This window comes from Microcaecilia unicolor, chromosome 14 (genome assembly GCF_901765095.1).
Source record: "Microcaecilia unicolor chromosome 14, aMicUni1.1, whole genome shotgun sequence".
NCBI classification, from domain to species: domain Eukaryota; kingdom Metazoa; phylum Chordata; class Amphibia; order Gymnophiona; family Siphonopidae; genus Microcaecilia; species Microcaecilia unicolor.
In genome coordinates, this window is record NC_044044.1 from 41,098,358 (window position 1) to 41,120,243 (window position 21,886).

At 47.3% G+C, this 21,886-nt stretch overlaps 1 protein-coding gene across 3 annotated transcripts in view; it reads right to left on the reverse strand.

Moving 5' to 3' along the window:
- ADAMTSL4 (ADAMTS like 4) overlaps positions 1-12,818 on the reverse strand; it is a 125,234-nt gene extending 112,416 nt beyond the window's left edge. For 2 of the 3 annotated variants that reach the window (XM_030187104.1, XM_030187102.1), the window contains exon 1: positions 11,804-11,999. The gene's annotated coding sequence lies outside the window, so the exon portion shown is untranslated. Of the gene's footprint in view, positions 1-11,803; positions 12,000-12,779 lie in introns of those variants that run through there. The other variant, XM_030187103.1, reaches the window with a different exon arrangement.
- Between the last annotated feature and the right edge of the window lie 9,068 nt (positions 12,819-21,886).

A 21,886-nucleotide genomic window follows, 5' to 3' on the forward strand; every position in this document is an offset into this window, starting at 1 on the left:
CCTTGTCCCTCCTGGGGTGGCGGTAGATAACCAAGGCCTGGAATGCCCTAACCCAGGGAAACAGGAAGATAAGTCAGGTGTATCCAAATCACAAGAAGCAAAAAGTGGTTGGTAATGAGGGAGAAAGCGTAAACCTCATCATCCTCTTCAACAAAACCATATTTCACCAGAGCTCTTCCGAACACATGCTCGGACAGCTCTGTCAACCCCAATAGCTCCACTGGAGGACGGCTGAACACAACCCGCACTGAACCTGCTATCGAGCGGGAAAGAGTGGGGTATAAATGTAACAAATAAATAACCCAGTACCATACACGGAGCATTGGGGAGCTTTGGCACTGGTGGAAATGAAGCGGCAGAGTGAGACATTCTGACTGTTTTTTAATGAAAAAAAAAAAAAAAAAGACTGATGTTTTTTAGTGCAGTGCAGTAACAGAGACAGCTTGCCTCTCAGCTTCACCTACCTGCTGGGTAAGAAGGGGTTAAGTAATGATGCAGCTTCCCTCCCAGACATTCCAAGCACTCTTATTTCTATAGGAGTGCCTGCCATGTGTGGATGAAGAAAATCCCTTACAGAAATCCTGAGATTACAGGGTCTGCTGATTAAAGCTGAACACAGAGGGTCAGGATGTTTGAATCCCCCTTTTCCTCCACCGAATATGGCTTTGAAAAAAATGGCATGAGCTCCAATCCCCAGGTCTGCCACTGCCTTTTCATGGGGCCCTGGACAAGTCACTATCTCCTTGTCCCTCAGTTCCAATCCCCACTCTGCCCCTACCTTTTCATGAGGCCCTGACCATATTTCAAGTCCATGATACTGAGGCTATCAGTTTGACAGCTTGTTAGTGACTGACTGATTTTATTTTACTGTGGAAATGTGGACACCATACCCTCAAAAAGACATAGTCCGAGGGCGGCTACTAAAATGGTCAGTGGTCTTTGTCATAAAATGTATGGGGACAGACTTAAAGATATCAATACGTATACTTTGGAAGAAATGTGGAGGAGATATGATAGAGACATTTCCATATCTTCCTTCCAGAAATACCACAGCAGGAACAAGAGACTCTCAGCCTTCGTTTTCCTAGTTGCAAGAAAATTAAATACAAATCAATCCTTATTGTGAGAATTACATAACTAGGTATCAAATGGTGAAACTCACTTCCGAAGGATATAAGATATACGAACAATTATTTATCCTTCCATAAATCATTAAAAACCTTTCTTTTCAAAAAATTCCTTCCTCAGAAGGTTTAACATTCTCTCAACTGTAATATCGATACATTGTTATTGCAGCTCTTTTCTCCATTATCATTGACATTCCTATTAAGCCTATAAGTTCCTGAATTCTTCATCTTTATTACTTTAAACAATGCAACATATTTTCATAGATTGTATGTAAGACACATTGAACTGACGTTTCTTTGGAAAATGTGGGATTTAAGTACCAATAAATAAATAAATATTCCTGTGGCATAAATGCATGGGAGGCGAGTCTCTTTCAATTGAAAGGAAGCTTTAGACCGAGGGGATGTAGGATGAAGGTGAAAAGGAACAGACTAAGAAGTAATCTAAAGAAATATTTCTTTAAGGATAGGGTGGTGGACATGTGGAATGGCCTCCTGGAGGTGAGGGCTATATCTGAATTCAAGAAAGCCTGGGGACATCCTGGATCTCTGAGCGAGAGGAAGGGATAGAAGAGATTAGTAGACTGGATAGGCCGTATGGTCTTTGTCTACCTCTACTTTCTATGCACAGAACATCTCTAAGGAAGAGGAAAAGATTGTAGAGATTAGTAGCTGGTGTGGTTGGACAGACTGGAAATGCAATATGGTCTTTATCTGTGTCATCTTCTATGTACAGAGGATCTCCGAGGGAGAGGAAGCCAGGATTGTAGAGATTACTAGTTGGTGTGGATCGACAGATTGGATAGGTCATATGGTCTTTGTGTTATTTTCTATGTTTGTATGTACAGAGGACCTCTTAGGGAGAGGAAGGGATTGTGTAGATGGGCAGACTGGGTAGGCCGTATTGTCTTTATCTGTGTCAGTTTCTATGTACAGAGGATCTCTGAGGGAGAGGAAGGGATTGTAGAGATCGGAAGTTGGTGTAGATGGGCAGACTGGGTAGGCCATATGGTCTTTATCTGAGTCACTTTCTATGTTTCTATGCACAGATAATCTCTGAGGGAGAGGAAGGGATTGTAAAGATTAGTAATTGGTATGGATGGCGGACTCTGATATGAACTTCATGACTCAGGAAAAGAGCAGTATTGGGAGTTTGCTGTGAAAGGCATCTGCCATCTTATGTTTCCAGGGATTCCCTCCCCCACCCGTGTTGCTCACACACCAAATCTTCCCAAGACCTCTGAAAAAGAGATGCAGAGATCTGGAACAGGTCCTGAGCCAGATTTAAGGGCCAGATGCTCAACGTGGAGCTGATCCCATTTTGTGTCTACAGAAAAAAATATGACATCTGTCCTGAGTAATGAATCTAAACATCTTTGTGTTCCTCCCTCTTGCGCTTACATCTGGCCTACACAATTCCATATCACCCTCAGGACCATCTGTGGAATCAGGAAAGATCACACCGGTCACAGCACCGCACCAGAAAATATGTTAAAATCCACCTGTAGAACAATTAGGACTAGTTACATTTTCCTAAAGCAGCAGAATCCCAATCTGTCCAGGTCCAAAAATGTCCAGGGAGACCCTTAAAGTAGAAAGTGAAAAGCTGGGATAACTCAAACAGCACTGGAAAGTCGTAAACCCCTGGATTTTATATAATGCAACTTAAGTTGTGTGTGTAAATCCAGTCATTTTCTGGATTTTATTTATTTGTAGCATTTGTACTCCACATTTTCCCACCAATTTGAAGGCTCAATGTGGCTTACATTTGCCGTAATGGCGATTGCCATTTCCGGGTAACAGAGTTACAAATGGTATAGTGTTAAGGTGCATACATACATGATGTCATTTATGGAACAGATCATGGTATGTTTACATGCCATGTGCATATATATATGGTGAAGAAGAATACATTATGGTATTGCATAAAGGTTCCCGAGTAACAAGTGGTATAACGTTAAGGTGCATACATACACGGTAACATACATGGACCAGATCATGGTATATTTGTATACCATGTGCATACATACATGGTAAAGAAGAATACATTATGGTATTGCATAAAGGTTCCTGAGTAATAAATTGGATTGTGAAATACATTAGGTCATCTACTATAAAGAGATTCTATTCGACAAGAGGTTTAAAGTGGCAGTGCTAAATATAGGTAGCAAGGAGGGTAATCAATCATGTGATAGGCTTTCGGTATTGTATAGATCTTGTGTATTGTTATTATTTAGTGTTTAAGATGGATGATTTTGGTATGCCTTCTTGAAAAGATCTGTTTTTAGTAGCCTTCGGAAGATGGTTAGGTCTTGCATTGTTTTTATGGCCTTCGGTAGTGCGTTCCATAGCTGTGTGCAGATGTATGAGAAACTGGTCGCGTATGTGGATTTATATTTTAGCCCCTTACAGTTAGGTTAGTGGAGATTGAGGAATGTTCGTGATGATCTTTTTGCGTTCCTAATAGGCAAGTCTATAAGGTCTGACATATAGGTCGGGGCTTCCCCGTAAATGATTTTGTGAACCAGGGTGCACACTTTGAACACAATTCGTTCTTTTAGTGGGAGCCAGTGCAATTTTTCTCTTAGGGGTTTGGCGCTTTCGTATTTCGCTTTCCCAAATATGAGTCTGGCTGCTGTGTTTTGAGCGGTTTGAAGCTTCTTAATGATTTGTTCTTTGCATCCGGCATAAATGGCGTTGCAGTAGTCTAGGTGACTTAGCACCATTGATTGTACTAGGCTGCGGAATACTTCCCTTGGGAAAAAAGGTTTGATTCTTTTAAGTTTCCACATTGAGTAGAACATTTTCTTTGCTGTATTTTTCGCATGGTCTTCGAGTGTAAGATTTCGGTCAATTGTGACTCCCAGAATTTTTAGGCTGTCTGATACCGGAAGGGTGTAGTCTGGGGTGTTTATGGTGTTGGGTTTGTTTGTGTTGTGAGGACAAGGTGAGGCATTGTGTTTTTCTTGCGTTTAGTTTTAGTTGGAATGCGTCCGCCCATGAGTTCATTATTTGGAGGCTGTGTGTGATTTCATTTGTGATTTCGGTTATGTCTTTTTTGAACGGGATGTATATCGTGACATCGTCCGCATAGATGTACGGGTTGAGTCCTTGGTTGGCTAATGATTTGGCTAAAGGTGTCATCATTAGGTTGAACAAGGTTGGTGAGAGCTGTGATCCTTGTGGTACTCCACATTCAGGTTTCCATGGTGTTGACGTTTTAGAGTTTGAAGTCACTTGATAGGTTCTTGTTGTTAAGAAACCTTGAAACCATCTTAGTACAATTCCTCCAATCCCGAAGTAGTCTAGTATGTTCGAGAGTATTTGGTGGCTGACCATGTTGAATGCGCTGGACATATCAAATTGTAGGAGTAGCACGTTATTTCCAGTTGCAATTATTTGTTTAAATTTGGTTATGAGAGTGGTTAGCACTGTTTCAGTGCTATGGTTGGCTCGAAATCCTGACTGTGATTCGTGTAGTATTGTGAATTTGTTTAGGTATCCATTAGTTTTCCATTAGTTTTACTATCAGGGGGATGGATGCTACTGGACGATAGTTGGTTGTGTCGTTTAGTTTTTTTCACACAACTTAATTAAATAACCCAGTCAGCACTGATAATGGCCACTTAACAAGCAATTATTGACACTAAAGGTGGCATTAATTAGAATTTACATGCAGAACTGTCTAAATGCATTCTATAGCATAGTAACATAGTAACATACTACTACTACTACTTAACATTTCTAGAGCGCTACTAGGGTTACGCAGCGCTGTACAAATTAATAACTAAGGACAGTCCCTGCTCAGAAGAGCTTACAATCTAAAGGACGAAATGTCAAGTTGGGGTAGTCTAGATTTCCTGAGTAGAAGTGTTGCGATTAGGTGCCGAAAGAGACATTGAAGAGGTGGGCTTTGAGCAATGATTTGAAGATGGGTAGGGAGGGGGCCTGGCATATGGGCTCAGGGAGTTTGTTTCAAGCATGGGGTGAGGTGAGGCAGAAAGGGCAGAGCCTAGAGTTGGCGGTGGTGGAGAAGGGTACTGAAAGGAGGGATTTGTCTTGAGAGCGGAGGTTACGGGTAGGGACGTAAGGGGAGATGAGGGTAGAGAGGTAAGGAGGGGCTGCAGATCGAGTGCATTTGTAGGTGAGTAGGAGAAGCTTGAACTGTATGCGGTATCTGATCGGAAGCCAGTGAAGTGACTTGAGGAGAGGGGTGATATGAGTATATCGGTCAAGGCGGAAGATAAGACGTGCGGCAGAGTTCTGGATGGACTGAAGGGGGGATAGGTGGCTAAGTGGGAGGCCGGTGAGGAGTAGGTTGCAGTAGTCAAGGCGAGAGGTAATGAGAGAGTGGATCAGAGTTCGGGTGGTGTGCTCAGAGAGGAAGGGGCGAATTTTGCTAATGTAGAGGAAGAAGCGACAGGTCTTGGCTATCTGCTGGATATGCGCAGAGAAGGAGAGGGAGGAGTCGAAGATGACACCAAGGTTGCGGGCAGATGAGACGGGGATGTTGAGGGTGTTATCAACTGAGATAGAGAGTGAAGGGAGAGGAGAAGTGGGTTTGGGTGGAAAACAATAAGTTCAGTCTTGGCCATGTTCAGTTTCAGGTGGCGGTTGGACATCCAGGCAGCAATGTCGGATAAACAGGCCGATACTTTGGCCTGGGTTTCCGCAGTGATGTCTGGTGTGGAGAGATACAGCTGGGTGTCGTCAGCATAAAGATGATAGTGGAAACCATGAGATGAGATCAGGGAGCCTAAGGAAGAGGTGTAGATTGAAAAGAGGAGGGGCCCAAGGACAGATCCCTGAGGAACTCCAACAGAGAGCGGGATACGGGAGGAGGACAAACCATGAGAGTGTACTCTGAAGGTACGATGGGAGAGATAAGAGGAGAACCAGGAGAGGACAGAGCCCTGGAACCCAAAGGAGGATAGTGTGGCAAGAAGTAGGTTGTGATTGACAGTGTCAAAAGCGGCGGATAGGTCGAGGAGAATGAGGATGGAGTAGTGACCTGTGGATCTGGCGAGGAACAGGTCATTGCAGACTTTAGATAGTGCCGTTTCTGTCGAGTGTAGGGTGCGAAAGCCAGATTGAAGCGGCTCGAGGATGGCATGAGAGGAGAGAAAATCAAGGCAGCGGCTGTGAACGGCGCGTTCAAGTATCTTGGAGAGGAAGGGTAGGAGGGAAATGGGGCGGTAGTTGGAGGGACAGGTAGGGTCAAGAGATGTTTTTTTGAGGAGTGGTGTGACCACAGCATGCTTGAAGGTGTCCAGGACAGTTGCAGTGGAGAGAGAGAGGTTGAGGATATGACAGATGGTGGGGGTGATAGTAGGAGCGATGGTGCTAAGTAGGTTGGTGGGGATGGGGTCTGAGGAACAGGTGGTGGATTTCGAGGAGGAGAGGAGATGGGCGGTTTCCTCTTCGGTGATATCAGGAAAAGAGGAGGAGGAGGCCTGGATTGGTTGGTTGAGAGAGTGGGTTATAGGATGATGAAGAGGAGGAGGTTTGGTGGTGAATTCGAGGTTCATCTTCTGGACCTTGTCATGGAAGTAGTCGGCCAGAGATTGAGGAGAGAGTGGGGGGGGGGGGGTGGGAGCAGAGGGCACTTTGAGGAGGGAGTTGAGGGTGGCGAAGAGACGACGAGGATTAGAGCTGAGGGAATTAGTCAATTGGGTGTAATAGTCCTGTTTGGCAAGGAATAGGGAGGATTGGAAGGAGGATAGCATGAATTTGAAGTGAATGAAATCAGTATGGGTGCGAGATTTCCTCCAGAGGCGTTCAGCCGAACGGGTGCAGGAGCGAAGGTATCGGGTGTAAGGAGTCAGCCAGGGCTGGGGATTGGTATGCCTTGTGGGACGGGAGATGGACGGTGCAAGGGTGTCTAGAGCAGAGGAGAGAGTGGCATTGTAAGTGGAGACAGCTTTGTCAACAGATTCGGAGGACATGATGGAAGGGAGGAGATCAGAGATACTAGAGGATAAGGTGAGGGGGTCAACAGCCTGGATATTTCTGGAAGTAGTATTTAGTGTTGGGCGAGATTGAGGGGGAGGGTGCTGAAGTGTGAATGTGATTAGGTGATGGTCAGAGAGAGGAAGAGCTGATGCGCGGAAATTGGAGGGTGAGCAAGTAGAAGAGAGGACGAGATCAAGACAGTGGCCAGATCTGTGAGTAGGGGTGGAGGAGCTCAGTTGGAGGTTGAAGGAGGAGTTAAGAGTGAGGAACTGAGAAACATATGAGTCGGATGGGTTATCAATGTGTATGTTGAAGTCACCAAGAATGAGAGATGGGGATGAGGGCTCAAGAAAAACGGAGAGCCAGGCATCAAAGTCGGTAAGGAAGGAAGGGAGGGACTTATTAGGGGGGCGGTAAATGACTGCAACTCTGGCAGCGGGTGGAATAGACGGATTGAGTGAACTTCAAAGGATGAGAAGCAGTGAGACTGAGGTAGGTGGAGAGGTTGAAAACTGCAGGAGGGCGAAAGTAGTAGCCTGACGCCGCCTCCGTGACCAACTGCCCAGGGCGAATGGTAGAAAAGATAGCCTCCGTGGCATAGGGCCGCGATTGAGGCAGAGTCATCAGGGGTGAGCCAGGTTTCAGTTAGGGCGAGCAGTTGAAGGGAATGGGAGATGAAGAGATCGTGGGTGAAGGGAAGTTTGTTGCAGATTGAGCAGGCGTTCCACAGGGCGCACGAGAAGGGGAGGGAGGAGGGGGGGAGGAGGGGAATAGAGATGAGATTGGAGATATCGCAGAAACGTTTGCATAGATGAGATGAGGACGAGGACAGGTGTGGGGGACCTGGGTTGGGATTGATGTCTCCCGCGGATAGCAGGAGAAGGAGTAAGAGAGTGCGGAGAAGGGTGGGTGAGGAAGGGCGACGAAGGCGATGAAGACGGGATGCGCTTAGGAGGAATGGGGAAGGGTTCATGGCAGGAAGGAGGTGTTGAAGGTTGAGAGCTAGGAAGGAGGAGGAGGACAATAGGGATGGTGAGGTGGTGGGGGACAGGGGTAGGTAGGGTATTGCAGTAGTGAGCAGGACGGGAGAGGACATAGTAGATGACGGCAGAAAAAGACCTGCACGGTCCATCCAGTCTGCCCAAGAAATGGGCCACTTTTTGTGTATACCTTACCTTGATTTGTACCTGTCTTTTTCAGGGCACAGACTGTACAAGTCTGCCCAGCACTATCCTCACCTCCCACCTTCGGCTCTGGCACAGACCGTATAAGTCTGCCCAGCACTATCCCAGCCTCCCAATCACCAGCCCCGCCTCCCACTACTGGCTCTGTTATCCAATCTAGGCTAAGCTCCTGAGGATCCATTTCTTCTGAACAGGATTCCTTTATGTTTATCCCACGCATGTTTGAATTCCGTTACCGTTTTCATCTCCACCACCTCCCACGGGAGGGCATTCCAAGCGTCCACCACTCTCTCCGTGAAAAAATACTTCCTGACATTTTTCTTGAGTCTGCCCCCCTTCAATCTCATTTCATGTCCTCTCGTTCTACCGCCTTCGTATCTCCGGAAAAGGTTCGTTTGCGGATTAATACCTTTCAAATATTTGAAGGTCTGTATCATATCACCCCTGTTTCTCCTTTCCTCCAGGGAATACATGTTCAGGTCAGCCAGTCTCTTCTCATACGTCTTGTAACGCAAATATAATGTCACATAATTGAAAATGGGCATGGCCATGGGTGTGGAATGGGAGGGTCATGGGCGTTTCTAAAATCTATGCACATTGTTATAGAATACATCCAGTCTGCACGTAAATTAGGCATAAGAACATAAGTATTGCCATACTGGGACAGACCGAAGGTCCATCAAGCTCAGCATCCTGTTTCCAACAGTGGCCAATCCAAGTCACAAGTACCTGGCAAGATCCCAAATGGTACATTTTATGCTGCTTATCCTAGAAATAAGCAGTGGATTTTCCCCAAGTCCATCTTAAAAATGGCTTATGGACTTTTCTTTTAGGAAGCCACCCAAACCTTTTTTAAACCCTGCTAAGCTAACTGCTTTTACTACATTCTCCAGCAACGAATTCCAGAGTTTTAATTATACGTTGAGTGAAGAAAACTTTTCTCTGATTCATTTTAAATTTACTACTTTGTAGCTTCACTGCGTGCCCCCTAATCCTAGTTTTTTGGGAAAGAGTAAACAAGTGATTCACGTCTACCCGTTCCTCTCCAGTCATTATTTTATAGACCTCTATCATATCATATCATATCATATCCCCTCAGCCATCAGCATTTGTGCTAAGTTTTACTTGGCGTAACTGCCTGTGACTAAATTTAGTCGTAAGGACAGACACTCAGCATATTAATTTAGGCTTATTCTATAAAGTACACCCAAAAATTAGGTGTACTTTATAGAATACATCTAGGCATATTTAATTTATGCGTGATTTTGTTAGACGCAATATATAGAATCTAGTCCAAAATGTTCCTCGTTCTACCACTTGCCCTGGGAGTCTCATCTCTTCTGCCTGGCATGTCAGCCTGTGAAATAGTCACCAATTAATACCGTGGGCCCTCCGTCGCCTCTTTCAATGGCTGTCATGGATGCCCGGTCTCTTTTCTGGGCATTGGCACAGCTGTTCAGGGGTATCCAGATACATGGCAGAGAGTGAGACTCAAGAAAAATGTCAGGAAGTATTTTTTCACAGAGAGAGTGGTGGATGCTTGGAATGCCCTCCCGCGGGAGGTGGTGGAGATGAAAACGGTAATGGAATTCAAACATGCGTGGGATAAACATAAAGGAATCCTGTTCAGAAGAAATGGATCCTCAGGAGCTTAGCCCAGATGGATAACAGAGCCGCGGAGCTGGTGGTTGGGAGGCGGGGATAGTGCCGGGCAGACTTATACGGTCTGTGCCAGAGCCAATGATGGGAGGCGGGGATAGTGCTGGGCAGACTTGTACGGTCTGTGCCCTGAAAAAGACAAGTACAAATCAAGGTAAGGTATACACAAAAAAGTGGCACATTTCTTGGGCAGACTGGATGGACCGTGCAGGTCTTTTTCTGCCGTCATCTACTATGTTACTATGTGATAAAGCCCAGGAATCACTCAGTTCTGTTTCAGTTCTCCCTTACCCCCTCCCTCCCCCAGAATATGCACCTTGAGGCTGGGGGTGCGGAGAAGACCTGCAGGAAGAGAGGGACTGCATTAAAGGGAGATATGGAACTTTACAATGAATTATGAGAAAATATTTAAGGGCAAAATTAACGATGTCTGTTTACCATTACCTCCCTATCATTGGTTTGAAGAATAGGGGGTTAATGCGCTGATAAAAACCCCTGTCAAGGGCAGGAGTGATGACAGGACCCTCCAAAATTAGGATCCCACAGCCAGAAGTTGTATAAGGAAGTACAGCCATAGTCACAGACTGCCTGATAGTCAAAAGTGATTTAAACAGCCCTCCGTGGCAAACCATGAGTATTCAGTGCCTCTTAACCAACGTCTGCCGCTGAAAATTTGCGGTAAGCGCCTGAGCTGAAACCAGCTAACTTGTGGGTGTTCCAAGGATGGAGTTGACACATGTGGTTAAGCACATGTTAGCCGCATAAATTGAGTCACATAAAAAATATTCAGTCCTATCTTATGCAGTTAAGGGCTGAATATTGCACTTAACCTGGGAATACAGCCGGCAGCGGACATAAAAACACTGGCCACTGCCAGTTCAATATTGGCCAGAGAGTCTCTCCGATGCTCTGGTCTTTATATCCAATGCCAGGTGACGATATAGGCAAATCTTCACCTGCACCACACTATTTTAAAAGGTGGTTTGGATCTAAAGGGGCAAGAGGAGTGGGCTTTTGCTGGAGATGAGGGTTCTGCCATCATTGTAGTCAGGGCAGGGATAGAGAAGCTGATGCCCACCAGCAAGGCAGGATTGGTTTCCAATTTAATGTGAGCCTGGTCCAGTCTGCTCTAGGGACACATGGCAGTCTGCCTACCCCCCCCCCCCCCCCCTCTTCTGAGCACAGTCACAATATATTTCCTGTGGTGTTGCTGGCCAGAGAAGACTATTTTTCTGCCACTGACCCTTTTCCAAGTTTAAAACAAAATAAACCATTATTTAGAGCAGATTAAGTACAGCAGACTGGAAAGGAAAACATTACATTACAGAGAAGCAGCGCCTGGGACCTGATGGTTCTCTTTAACAAACTTGAATGAATTTGGAGGGGGGGGGGGGGGTGGGTTGGTAATCAAGTGAGGCCATTCATGCCATCTGCTGCAATCCAAGTCCAATGAGTTTCACAAACGGTAGACACACTGGAGGTCTTTTCAAATCCTGCTCCCTTTTCCTAACACCTGAGCAAATGCAAACAGCCAAGCTGAGGACACAGCAGTTTAATTTGGAGAACTTAATCTGATCTCTGTGGTATGCACACAGCCTGGTACAGGAAGGGGATATCCAGGTGGCCAAGCAAAAATGCTCTGAAGTGCAAACAGGAAAAAGCTATTTAGAACCCCTCCTTGTATTTCAACATAGAGGAGTGAGGGATTTGGGATGTTTAATTGGGGTGGGGGGATTGCAAATCATTTTTAAGGAATGTAGCCTGAACAGGTGCAGGTAAGGTTCGGGATATATATAACATTTTTTGGATCTGGGCAGTGATTAGTGGGGTGCAGGGGGTCGCACGCAAAACCAAAGAGAAAAGGAGAGCAGAAAGCAGTACCTTGCAGAGAAATCCACACTGTAATCCTTGTTCTTGAGTTTGGGCTGGTGAAAATGCAATCCGGGAATGTGAGGCTGGAGGTTGCAGACACGAGTGGATCGGTCTCAGCTCCGGCTCCAGTGCTGTTTGGAAGAAAACAGAAATCCCTTCGGCCCCAGCAGACTAAGGACCGAGAACCGCCTGAGCCCCCCCGGACTCCTCCTCCTCCTTCTCCTCCTCCTCCTCCTCCTCGCAAGACAGAAAAGCGGGAGCTGTCCGGGTCTCTCTCTCCGTCCCCGATCCTGTAGTGGGTGTGTCTCTCGTCCTGGGTTGTATTTATGCGTGCGTGTCTATCTGTCTCTCTGCCCTATCCAGGGAGGTGGGGTGTTTCTTCCTGAATTACGGATGTGTTTTTCTCCTCCCGTAGACAACCTCTTGTTTGAACTATCCGGGGATATGCGTGTGACTGCACTAGCTATCTTGGGTTGTGCATGTGTCTCTCTTCCTATCCTGGGAGGGATGTGGGTTCTCTCTCTCTCTTATCTGCACTTTCCTGGGATCTCTCTGTTTGGGATGTTTGTGCCTGTCTCTCTCCTATTCCGGGAGGGGGGGAGCGGGGAGGATCTCTCTCATTCCAGTATTCGGATGTGTATGTGTGTAGCTGTCCCGGGGGGGGGGGCTGAGGGTCTCTCACTTCTCTTGGGAGGGTCTCCTATCTGCACTATCCTGGGGTAGATGTGTGTCTGTCTCCTTCTCCCGCTGGGAATCCGTCCAGACTCTGGGCTCTGACTCACAAGTTACAGTACAGGATGATGGATCCTCCCTCCCTTCCATTGCTCCGGTAAGCCCCCTCTTCTCATCTTTAGCACTACTCTCTGCCCCCCACCCCCCCAGCTCCCTTACCTTCTCTGCAGACAGTGAAAGATCTGGAAGCTGCTCAAGCTCGCTTTCTGGTCCCCCTCCTCTTCCTCCCCTCCCCTCCCTCAGCAGCCTTTACCTTCAGCCCTTCAATGGAGTCACTGTGTGAGTCCTGAATACAACGCTGCCAGATGTCCTGTTTAACACATCTAGTACTGCCAGTCAGCACCTCTGGAAAACTGCCATCATTTTGGAACATCACATCTGGGTGGCTGTGGCCAGATTCAGGCAGTAGTTTGTTCTCAGCCTGAGTCTCCCTGAGCTGAACATTAAAATCCACCCCAGGTCTTGCAGGAGTCACTCAACCTCTCTCCAACCATAGGCAGATAAAGCATTCCTGGCATACCTTGTACACTGTAGCACTATTCCCCCCCCCCCCCTCCCCGCCATGACCAGTATTTAGCACTATACCCCCCTGACTTGACCAGTGTGGCACAATAATCTCCCCCCCCCCTCCCATAAGCAGTAGGGCAATCCCATCTCTAATCATCATTATTATTGCTGTAGGTTTCCTAGAGTCCTGCAAAGTGCAGCCCTTTGTAATGAGATCCAGGCTGGCCTAAGGCCACAGGGGAGGAATTTGAACCAGATCACACAGTGATTTTGACTCTGGCAAGAAAAAAAGTAACATTTAGTAGCCAAAGTGTCTCACAGTAGGCAAGTGACATCTTCCCCCTGGATATGCATCGGGCTGGGTAATTCCAAAAATCCTTCCTATTTCATCCTGGAATAGTAATCCAACAGAGCAAAGCCACCAGGTATTCTAGCAAAAATAAGAGGCAGCTACATTTCAGCCAATCCAGCCTCTGACAGGGCGCCCCGCCCCGCCCCGCCCCAAAACCCAATTATCTGACTGGCTGAAAAAGTTCAGAGAGGCGGCTCTCAATCAAAGCCCCTCAATAATCTGGGGGAGGGGTTGGCACCCCTTTCCCCTCCAGGGAGAAAGTCTGCATGGAAAAATCATTGAAATATAATGGCAGATAAAGGCCAAATGGCCCATCCAGTCTGCCCATCCTCCGTAACCCTTAACTCCTCATTTTCCTAAGGGATCCCACATGCTTGTCCCAGACTTTCTTACATTCTGATAAAGTCCTCATCTCTACAACCTCCATCGGGAGGCCATTCCACGCTTCCACCATCCTTTCCATAAATGAATACTTTCTTAGATTCCTCCTAAGACCATTTCCTCTTAACTTCATCTGAACAGCTGGGAAGTCAGTGATGCACACTTCCAGCCACAAAAGCTGCCCCCCCCCCCCCCCCCCATGAATGTTCAGCTTTTACTATCAGGCCCTTAAGCTTTAAAGTTATTTAATCTTGCCCCACCTATAATTTCTAAGCATTCCAGCTTTGGACCTCACACGCTTTGGATCTGATGTTACATGTGGGAAACTGCTACACAATTCTTGGACCAGACGCAGAAGCAATGAAACACTTGGTGTTCAGGTGATGCAGGAAGGGCCAGGACCTTGGCTAGTACAGTAGCAGGTTGCTTTTAATCTGAAGCCTGGTGCATATTTCATTTTGGAGTTAAGGCAGCAAGGCCCCATATCCTCCAACTTCTTTGCAATGTTTGGAACATATGTCCTTGGAATGAGCAGCCATTTGCTACCAGCAACTCTCCTTGATGGAGACATGAGATGAGACACTTCTCACAGACAACAAAATCTGTGACTACAGTAGAAAGCACTCAGGAAGACACAGAAATAAAGGGTCCCTTTCAACGGCCTACCAAGGGCGGGGCGGTCCGCTCTGGGTCCCCGCTGCAGGGGGGGTTGCAGGGAGCAGCTGTGCGGGTTCCCTGCTCCCTCTGCTGTTACTTCTGTTACAGGGAGCAGGGAACCCGCGGAGCCGACAGCCGCGTGGCTGCTCCCAGCATCCCAGTAGGTAAGAACAATGCACCTGGGTGGGGGTTTTGAGGCAATGCACCAGGGGGTGCGGGGTGCGCAGTGGCGATACGCCTTGGGTGGCAGCCGACCAAGGAACACCACTGGTCTCTTTTACTAAGCTGGTAATGGGCACCTAATGCAGCTTAAAATTGCGTCCTACAGGATAGGCCCAGGCATCCTGTGGTAACTGCTAAATGTGCATGGGCTATCGGCACACTAAAGAAAAATGATTTTTTTTGAGGGGGCGGAGAGTAGCCGTTCCTGCAGTAATCAGTTAAAGCAGCTACATTCGCATTTGCGCTAACTGGTTAGCCCAGTGGGTGAGCCCTTACTGCCCTCCAGGGGCATAACCAGACTTCAGCGGGAGGGGGGCCAGAGCCTGAGGTAAGGGGGCACATTTTAGCCCCCCCCCGGAGCCGCCGACCCCCCCCCCCCCCCGCCATTTTTAACCCCCTGGCGCCAACCCTTTCGACCCCCTCTTCCCCCCGCCGTCGGGTACCTTTGCTGGTGGGGATCCCCAACCCCCACCAGCCGAAGTCCTCTTCTCTGGCGCGGCCACATTGCTGATCTGCAAGGGCAGGCTTCTGTTTCTGTGAATCTGACGTGCAGTCCTGCACGTCATACTCACAGAAACAGAAGCCTGCCCTTGCAGATCAGCAACACGGCCGCACCGGAGAGGAGGATTGCAGTGGGGGAGGGTTGGTGGCAGGGGGGCCCATGGCCCCACGTAGCTACGCCCCTGCTGCCTACAAAGTGAGTGGGGGTGAGTGTCCATGCGATAACTTTTCAACATTGCCACAGGCTAATGGCAAAGTTAGCACATGACCATTAATGGAAAACAAAAGCATAAGAAAAAAAACCATTTTTTTACGGCTGTGGTATGGTAAGACCACTTTTTACCGCAGGTCATTAAAAGGACCCCTACATTCTCCTGTAATCTGGCTTTGTTTGTAACCATATCCAAGGGCAGGGAGAATTCCTGGATGCATGTAATCTATGTACCGCTGGGAGAGAATTCTGTGCAGCACTTAAAAATCCGCAAAGCAGATTCACCACAGCGGTGCTGAGGTTTTACAGAAGCTGGCGATTAATGGCAGGGAGGGCCAGATGTTGCTTATTACAAAGATCTCAGTTCTGGTGTACCTCACCAGGAGCTGCTAGGGCTGCGCTCTGACCCTGTGCACCATGGCTACTGATTCAGTCTCACACCTAATTAAATGTCTCCTCTCACTGACACAGGGAGAGGGACACCTGTTTTCTGTACCTGGTACAGATGTGGTTTCTTGGGAACCATGTGGATAAGTGTTTCAAAAGCCCTGTGCCAAGTCCAAGGAACCTGGCATTCATTAGCTCAGCGAAGAACACATCCTGAGTTTCAAATTCCTGATTCTCTGTGCAGTAACACAGCTTAGACTGTCTATTCAGATGAGAGTAGGAAACCCAGGGGCCTCATTTTAATACACAAAGGAGGAGAAATGTGAGTTGTTGAGCTTCAGCTATTGGAAACAGGGCTCTGGGAACGCAGCCACCTGAAGGGCAAGCAAAGTATTCTTGGACCAGAGTCCAGTGGAGCTTTTGTCAATTGAGAGAATAGCTGTCCCGTTGTCTCTCCTTGTTTCACATTCTTTGGCACTGGATCAAAGCGTGGTGGACCCAATGTTCCCAGACTGGAACAGTCCGAGAATAAAATTCCTCCTAGCAGGTTTCTCTGCCTCATTCAGCTGCTATTCCCTCCAAACAGAAGTAGGAAGTGTTCCTCACCAAACGAAAAAATGATGTTACTAACCACAGAGGCATTACCTTCATGGTATGACTGACACAGGTCTCCCCCAAACCTGTTCCACAGAATTTCAACCTCTCCACACTGGAACTGGGGTTAGAGAAGCAGGTTGAGAATTCAAATGCTACTTCTTCCACTGGCCCTCCCTGTGACCCTGAACAAGGGGCGGCTCAAGGCAATCTGCTGCCTGAGGCAAGAGATGACCTTGTGCCTCCCTCCCTCATCATCCAAAATATCAGTGAAGCCAGGGTGCCCCATTAGGCAAGACTGGCCAACTGCCTAGGGCAGCAGATTCTTAGAGGGTAGCAGCTGCAGTCAAAGCAACACAATAGATCCCAACTGTCATCAGACAAACTCAAAGAACCATGTTTCTATGAGCACATAACTTTAACCTGCTTTTCTCCAAGAACAGAAAAGAGATGCAAGATGCTCAAACAACAGAGCAAAAAAAAAAAAAAAGTGAGCAAAAGAAAAGCATAACAGAACTGATATTCTAAGACACTTATTCAGTTAGCAAGTGCTGCTAACTGGATAAGCACCAATGTCAGGCATATTCAGAAGCCTCAAAAGAGTGGGGAACAAAGAACGGCTCTTCAAAGACAAACCGTAGAACCAGTAGTTTATAAAATACTAGTAAAAAAGGCCTGTTTCTGTTTTAAAGGAAATGGGCGCTAGCTAGCAAGGTATTCCTCGGAATGTGTATGTTTGAGAGAGAGAGTGTGTGTGAGAGTGACTGTGTGAGACAGTGAATGTGCAAGTGTGTGTGAGAGAGAGAGAGAGTGAGACTGGGTGCGAGTGTGTATGTGAGTATGAGAGTATGTGCCAGAGTCCCCCCTCCCTCCCAGTTCCAGGGTCGTCCCCCCTCCCCCCCCCCCCCCGGTCTGTCTCCCAGTTGCAGGGGGGTCTCCCCCTCCCTTCCTTCCTCCCTTTTTCCCAGTTGCAGGGCCCCCCCCTCCCGGTCTCCCTCCCTCCCAGTTGCAGGGTCTGTCTGTCTCCGCCCTCCTTTTGTCCCCCATGTTTTAAGGCACTGTCTATCCAGTTGAAACAGCTTTGGACTTGTTTCAGATGGAACAACAATTATAAAAAGCCAATGTGAAGCAGCAGCTCTTAGGTTTGCTTGGTTTTGAGTGTATACCAATGACGGCTGCATAGGGGAGTGGAAACAGAGATTAACCAATGGGCTTCCTTGCTTACCGTAGACTTGCGTTGCTCACTTCCACTCCTGTGCATTAAACGTCCTGCAGCATCTCATAGGTTTGCTTCGTTTGTTTTGAGTGAACAGGGATGACGGCTGCGCTGGAGTCGGACCCGCTGCTCTGTCCCTCCCCCCTCTTCCAAGTCGACAGTGGACTCCAACGGCCGCCCTGAGCCCTCACCCGCCTCCTCCACATTGGACAGTCGCCGCAGGCGCTCCCCTTCCTCTTCATCCTCTCCGATAGTCCGAATCTGGACTTGGAGAGGAGAGGGAGGGTGGCGGAGTTTTTTTGATGGCGGTTACTGCGCGTGGGTGTTTCGGGATGTTTACAGCCAGTTTTGAGCGATTCCTAGGCAGGGGGAGGAGTTTGCCTGGGTCGCTGTTTGCTGCTGGCTGGATCGCGGTTTGTTGCTGTGCTTCCGGCTGGTGACGTCACCCGAGGCGCAGCCAGTCAGTGGGATTCGTGACGTCATTTTGATCTACAGCACCTAGCAGACCACGGCGGAAGCCAGGATGCCAGGCAGCTTCAGAACGTTGCAGGTGAGAATTATTATATAGGATTGTTTTTATTTGTAGTCGATACACTTGAAGACTGTATTTTATAAACTAGTGGTTCCATGGTTTGTCTTTGAAGAGCTGTTCTTTGTTCCCCACTCTTTTGGGGCTTCTTGTTTTGTTCTTGTGGGGATTTATCTGTGTTCCTTCACTTCGGTGACTACCCTCAGGGATATTCAGAGACATTGTGGATAGTGCCACTGAATATTTCCTCAGCACTACCCAGCTTTTCATCTCTTTCCCTCACCCCAGTCCCCTACTGTCCATCTCTCTCTCCTTCCATAGCCTCTCATTCTCCAGTCTTTTAGTAACACTTCCCTTTCTCTCCTCCCCTGTCCAATATCTCCCCTCTGCCTCTCATTCTCTTACGCACCCCCAGCTCCTTCCCTGTTATTCATCCCCTCTCCTTCTTATGTCTTACTCCCTTATTTAGGCTCACACTCCCCCCTTTACCTCTCACCTATATTACCTTTAATCCCTTACACTCTTCATAGCCCTTTGTCTCTCTTTCCCCAGCAGCTATTGTCCCTGCCTCTTCTCCTACACTTCCTTCTCTCCTTCCCCCAGCATCCACTCACTTATGTGCTTTTCCAATATTTAGTTACCCTATCTTTCCTCCACCAGCATCCATCTCTGTGCTCCTCTGTTTTCACCTTCCCCTGCGTATGCCCATGTTTCTCTCCTTCTCCCACCACCAAAGCCCTCCTTTCTTCCCAGTTTCAGATCCATTTCCAAGCCCCAATGCCTGTCTTCCACATGCTCCCTTGTCAGCCCCCTTTTCCCCGTCTCCAGCATCAGACTGGTCTCATCACTTCCCTTCTCCTACCTTCCTAGTACCACTCTATCTGCTGTACAGCCAGGAGCTCCTTTCTTCACTCCAGCCACATTGGCTGATAGAACTACATAGGAGTTGAAAGCAGAGAAAAATGACTTACTGTATTACACACAAAACAGGAAGTAGATTCTCTGATTTTGGCAGCCAGAGAGGCTGGAACGAAAAAAAAAGGAGCTCCTCATTCTGCAGTGGATTTACCAGGCCAGGCAGGTAGTAGAAAGGATCAGCCTGCTGCACTACAGGACTTGCAGCACTGATTTCAATGGGGCAAGGTCAGGCACTACAAATCCCACACTGCTTTGGGATACAAGTTCAAACCCAGGAATGTTCCAGAATCTCCAGCTTGGCACTGGGTAATTGAGTATCTCTGGACCTTGACCAGTCCTCGGAGGTAAAGTTTTCGGGCCAGTCCTGAACTTTTGCCCAGCCGCAAGCACTGCTTTCCCAGAATCAGAAAGGAATAGAACTCCCACACTGATGTAAGGTGAAATCTAAGACTGGCTAGAAACTCTCCCTCCTGCAGGTTGCTCATTTGGTAGCTCTGCAGCCCTGCCTCTAGTACTACCGGAGAAGAAGTCATGAATTATTTGCTTTTCTTACAATGGAAACACACCGCCATTTTTATAGTGAGAAGGGAAATGCGTGCTACAATTAAAAATTGTGGCAAAAGCTTGAGCCAGGCAGCCAGACTGAGTCAGTCAAGCCTCCAGTGCCTGGGGTCCACATTTACATTGTAAGCCTCTTGGGTGGGAACTTCCCATCTATACCTGACTGTAACTTACCTTTAGAAAACCAAGTAGTTATTTCTAAAATTAAATCCAAAAATCAATGATAATCATGACAGAGACTCATATATGCAAATGTATCTCATGCATATTCATAGAGTGGATTAATAGGATGGATCAGTAGAGTAAAGATCTGGGAAAGCCACCACTTTGCATGGCCAGCTCCACTCTTGAGAACATCAGGGACTAGCAACATGCTTCTTTACCTGTGACAAGCCCCCTTTTCCTTTGGGTTGAACCCTCCAGTAGAGACTGGCAGAACTTCAGCCACAGGCCTAAGATGTTTCTATAGAGTGGACAAAACACCAGACATTCAGTAAAAGGAGGAACAGCAGGGCATAGAACCAGAATCACATCAAATATCAGGCAAAAAGGAAGTCAGGAACAAAAATGAGGCTTGGGGGGGGGGGGGGGGAGCAGATAGAAGACTAGCAGGAATTAAACACCAAGAAGCAGCATACTACAAGGACATGGTGAGTGGAGGTTTCAGGGTTTATATAGGCACAGGAGGCCAATCAGTAGAGATGCATACTATAAGAACCAATCAGAGCAGACATGTTCACAATGTACCAATTGACATGCGCCAGATCAGCACGAGACTAGTGTCTGTATAAAAGCCAAGAGGTATGGCTTCACTTCTTGTTTGGGACCAGCCTTCTGAAAGGTAAATACATGACACCACTTATCTGTGGGAGTGAGCGGAAGAAATGGATTTACTCCTTTGGATTCTGCTGGGTGCTTTTGTACATTTTCAGCAAAACATCCAAAATTAGATTTAGATGTCCTATCGAAAATGCCCTTCTTCTTCAGCTGTAATCCCAGATCTGCCCCTACCTGTTATCTTTAGCTGGAGTGCCTCAGTTTGAAGGTTTGTTAGTAACCAACTAATTCTGTTCTACTGTGTGAAATGTGGAGACTGATCCTTCAAGAAGACAGATACAGGATGGAGTTGGACCAGGCCTTTTGTATGACCCAGTGTAGGCTGTCCTATGATCTTTTACTGTATTGTTCAGGGCTAGTGTTGGTGGGAAGGGGTAACAGGGCAATTGCCAGTCCCTTAGTGATCTCACTGAGACAGAACTACAGGATCTTTGGTACGGGCTGGGCCCATTCTGTCATTTCTTCCCTGGATCTTGTCTCTCTAAAGACAGCCTTGTCTATAGTATTTTATTAACTTCATTACACATGAATCATCTCACCCACAAAACATAATATTTATTAATGAAACATCACAGTAAACAATAAAACCAGAAACAAATAAATAAAAGGCAAAACGAAACCACACATAGCAGTAAAAACATGAATCAAAGCCGAATTGAAAACATGTGTCTTTGGCAGCTTATGCGATCTCAAATTATTGTTCCTTTATAGGTCCCTGGTCTGGGAACACTCTGCTAAAAACGCCTTTGCCATAAATGCTCCATCCCCAGGCTGTGCTGCTTCGGCTCTTGACCCTCTGTCTACGGCACACATCCCCTGTCCTTGTGTGTGTGCTGCAGCCTGCAATGTGTTGGCTATTTTAATGAGCTTTTATTTGTTTTGATGCTGTGCCCAAGACCTAGAGCGTAGGAGGGCAGCTCCATTGTTTGCTGCAGCTCCTATCTCGTTGACCAGCTGCTGGAGTGATGTGATGTCTGAGACGCCTCTCAGCGCCCACGGGCGGCCTCTCATGCTTTATCTCTGTGCTTCTGGGAATTTGCAGCCTGAGACCCATCCGGTCTTTTCCCAGCAGGGCCCGGGATCTTTTGCTTCATTCTATCTTCTGCTCATGCCTTGACCCTAAAGGCACTGAAGTGAATGGCTTCCCTTAGTAATTCCCCAGTGCTAATGCCTTACTCCTATTGTAGCACAGTACCAGAATGCAGAGTACCCAAGCCATAGTCATACCATACTCAGCAGCACATAACTTGACTAGTGACTTTCATCTGTTGTGGAACTGTGTTAGCTTTAAACCAATGGAATTAACAGTCACACAAGCTCGGGCTCGTGAAGCTCATGTTCTGCCCACAAAAACAATGATCTGCAAGGAGTTCCGAGGGCCCTTAAAGGTCACAATCTCAACTTATCCTGCCCTTCTTCAGGCCTTTTGTGATCTTCATCAGTAGGTCTCCTCATTACAAGAGATCCCAGCCAGATGCCTTCAACTC